Source organism: Ranitomeya variabilis, chromosome 7, assembly GCF_051348905.1.
Source record: "Ranitomeya variabilis isolate aRanVar5 chromosome 7, aRanVar5.hap1, whole genome shotgun sequence".
In the NCBI taxonomy this organism is placed as follows: domain Eukaryota; kingdom Metazoa; phylum Chordata; class Amphibia; order Anura; family Dendrobatidae; genus Ranitomeya; species Ranitomeya variabilis.
In genome coordinates, this window is record NC_135238.1 from 7,349,407 (window position 1) to 7,353,549 (window position 4,143).

The following is a 4,143-nucleotide window of genomic DNA, read 5'->3' on the forward strand; positions in this document are numbered from 1 at the left end:
ACATTCCTAAGATTTCTAGTCTTCACCTCTGTAAGAAGAGCACTTTTCCTGCTCAATGGTCTTTGGTTTATGCAGCACAAATAAGTAAAATCTCCGCAGCCCATGAAAATACGTGAAACACATGAGTATTACATTCTGCAGAATTTCTCATTTTTCAATGCTTAATAGAATGACACCCAGAACATCTAAACAATGATGCTCATCCTCCTGACTTCTGCGATCTTTCTGTCTCATGCTCACTCATTTCCTATTGACAGCCTCCTGTTTCAGTGCCACTGTCCTGTCCCATAATCATCGGCCTACCCCATACTCCTCCTCCTATCCAATGGTCATCGGCCTACCCCATACTCCTCCTCCTATCCAATGGTCATCCGCCTACCCCATACTCCTCCTCCTATCCAATGGTCCTCCGCCTACCCCATACTCCTCCTCCTATCCAATGGTCATCCGCCTACCCCATACTCCTCCTCCTATCCAATGGTCACCCGCCTACCCCATACTCCTCCTCCTATCCAATGGTCATCTGCCTACCCCATACTCCTCCTCCTATCCAATGGTCATCCGCCTACCCCATACTCCTCCTCCTATCCAATGGTCATCCGCCTACCCCATACTCCTCCTCCTATCCAATGGTCATCCGCCTACCCCATACTCCTCCTCCTATCCAATGGTTATCCTCCTATCCCATACTCCTCCTCCTATCCAATGGTTATCCTCCTATCCCATACTCCTCCTCCTATCCAATGATCATCCTTCTATCCCATACTCCTCCTCCGATCCAATGGTCATCCTCCTACCCCATACTCCTCCTCTTATACAGTGGTCATCTGCCTATCCAGGGCCGTATTTGCCACTAGGCACGTGAGGGCACGTGCCTAGGGCGGGGACACTGCAGGGGGCGGCACCTGAGCAAGGTTTGGTGTTTTTTTTTTTTTTTTTTTAAAGCTGGGTCACCTCCCGACCCGCCCCCCCACCTCCCCCGCCTCCCCCCTTGAAGACGATACTCACCTGCTCCAGCGATGCCTGGTCTCGGCGTCTGGAGCTCGTCCTGAATGAGCGGTCAGGTGATACCGCTCTGCTAATTAAGGTCATGAAAATGCGCATATTCATGACCTCAATTAGCAGAGCGGTATCACCTGACCGCTCACGCAGGAAGAAGGTGCAGCGCGCCGGGAGTCGGGACAGCCAGAGGGACGTCGCGGCCGTTTGGTGAGGAACAGGTGAGTATGACTGAGGGATGGGGGGGCAGGGGAGGGGGGAAGAAGGAGGACGGTAAGGGGGGGGGTTAATATGAGCCATGCATACAGAAGGGGGGTTAATATGAGCCATGCATACAGAAGGGGGGTTAATATGAGCCATGCATACATTAGGGGGGTTAATATGAGCCATGCATACAGTAGGGGGGTTAATATGAGCCATGCATACAGAGGGGGGGTTAATATGAGCCATGCATACAGAAAGGGGGTTAATATGAGCCATGCATACAGAAGGGGGGTTAATATGAGCCATGCATACAGGGGGGGGGTTAATATGAGCCATGCATACAGGGGGGGGGGGGGGAATATGAGCCATGCATACAGAGGGGGGGTTAATATGAGCCATGCATACAGAAGGGGGGTTAATATGAGCCATGCATACAGAAGGGGGGTTAATATGAGCCATGCATACAGTAGGGGGGGGATATGAGCCATGCATACAGGAGGGGGGGTCATTATACAGTATGGAGAACTGTGTGTGGCCATAATACAGTATTGAGCATCATGTGTAGCCGTTATACAGGATGGAGCATCATGTGTGGCCGTTATACAGTATGGAGCATCATGTGTGGCCGTTATACAGTATGGAGCATCATGTGTGGCCGTTATACAGTATGGAGCATCATGTGTGGCCGTTATACAGTATGGAGCATCATGTGTGGCCATTATACAGTATGGAGCACTGTGGCCATATTTTTTTGGTTATAATTATTGTATATAAAACAGTGTGATCAGCAGTGCTAAATGGGTGTGGTTGGGACGTGGATATGGGTGTGACTAGTTGTGAAATGGGTGTGGTCAGAGGCGTGGCCTAAAATGTGCCGCGGCGCACTACGTGCACCGCAAGCTTTATACCTCCTTCCCTTCAAAAGTTGGGAGGTATGTGTTATGACCCCAATGGCAGAGGGTCTCAGGAATAATGCTAAGTCAGTAAATACAGAAAACCAGCTCATAGGGCAGTGGTAACTGGGCTGACCATATAACTAATCCTAGCACCACAAATACCAGCAGCCGGGGAACGTTCCTACGTTGATCCTAGACGTCTCAGCCGGAGAGCTAACTACCCCTAGAAGGGAAAAGGAAGACCTTTCTTGCCTCCAGAGGAAATACCCCAAAAAGTTGGATAGAAGCCCCCCACAAATAATAGCGGTGAGGTAAGAGGAAAAGACAAACATAAGAATGAGCTAGGAATTTAGCAAAGAGAGGCCCACTAGCTAATAGCAGAATATAGAAAGATAACTTATATGGTCAGCAAAAAATCCTATCAAAAATATCCACACTGGAAATTCAAGAACCCCCGAACCGTCTAATGGCTCGGGGGGAGAACACCAGCCCCCTAGAGCTTCCAGCAAGGTCAGGAATCACATTAAGTACAAGCTGGACAAAAATGATAGCAAACAAATAACCAAAAAAACAAAGAAGCAAGACTTAGCTAAATTTAGCACGAACCAGGACCAGCAAACAGGAGCAAACAGAATGTGTCTGATAACACCGATGCCAGGCACTGGACTAAGGTTCCAGGAGGTTAATATAGCAACACCCCTGAAGTAACGACCCAGCTGAGTGCAAACAGAGGGAAGGAAATCCCAGAGTCATATCACTAGTAACCACTAGAGGGAGCCAAAAAAGTCTAATTCACAACAGTACCCCCCCCTTAAGGAGGGGTCACCGAACCCTCACCAAGACCACCAGGGCGATCAGGATGAGCAGCGTGAAAGGCACGAACCAAATCGGCCGCATGCACATCAGAGGCAACCACCCAGGAATTATCCTCCTGACCATAACCCTTCCACTTGACCAAATACTGAAGCCTCCGCCTGGAGAGACGAGAATCCAAGATCTTCTCCACCACGTACTCCAACTCGCCCTCAACCAACACCGGAGCAGGAGGCTCAGCAGAAGGAACCACAGGCACAACGTAGCGTCGTAACAAAGACCTATGGAACACGTTGTGAATGGCAAACGAAACCGGAAGATCCAAGCGAAAGGACACAGGATTAAGGATTTCCAATATCTTGTAAGGACCGATGAAGCGAGGCTTAAGTTTAGGAGAGGAGACCTTCATAGGAACAAATCGAGAAGACAGCCACACCAAATCCCCAACACGAAGTCGGGGACCCACACCGCGGCGGCGGTTGGCAAAACGCTGAGCCTTCTCCTGTGACAACTTCAAGTTGTCCACCACATGATTCCAGATCTGCTGCAACCTATCCACCACAGAATCTACTCCAGGACAGTCAGAAGGCTCCACATGTCCCGAGGAAAAACGAGGATGGAAACCAGAGTTGCAGAAAAATGGCGAAACCAAAGTAGCGGAACTAGCCCGATTATTTAGGGCAAACTCAGCCAACGGCAAGAAGGTCACCCAATCATCCTGATCTGCCGAAACAAAACACCTCAAGTAAGCTTCCAGAGTCTGATTAGTTCGCTCAGTTTGTCCATTAGTCTGAGGATGAAAGGCAGACGAGAACGATAAATCAATGCCCATCCTAGCACAAAAGGATCGCCAGAACCTGGAAACAAACTGTGATCCTCTGTCAGACACAATATTCTCAGGAATGCCGTGTAAACGAACCACATTCTGAAGGAACACAGGAACCAGATCGGAAGAGGAAGGCAGCTTAGGCAAAGGCACCAAATGGACCATTTTTGAAAAGCGATCACATACCACCCAGATGACAGACATACCCCGAGACACCGGGAGATCAGAAATGAAATCCATGGAAATATGTGTCCAAGGCCTCTTCGGGACAGGCAAGGGCAAGAGCAACCCGCTGGCACGGGAGCAGCAAGGCTTAGCTCGAGCACAAGTCCCACAGGACTGCACAAATGACCGTACATCCCGTGACAAGGAAGGCCACCAAAATGACCTAGCCACCAGATCTCT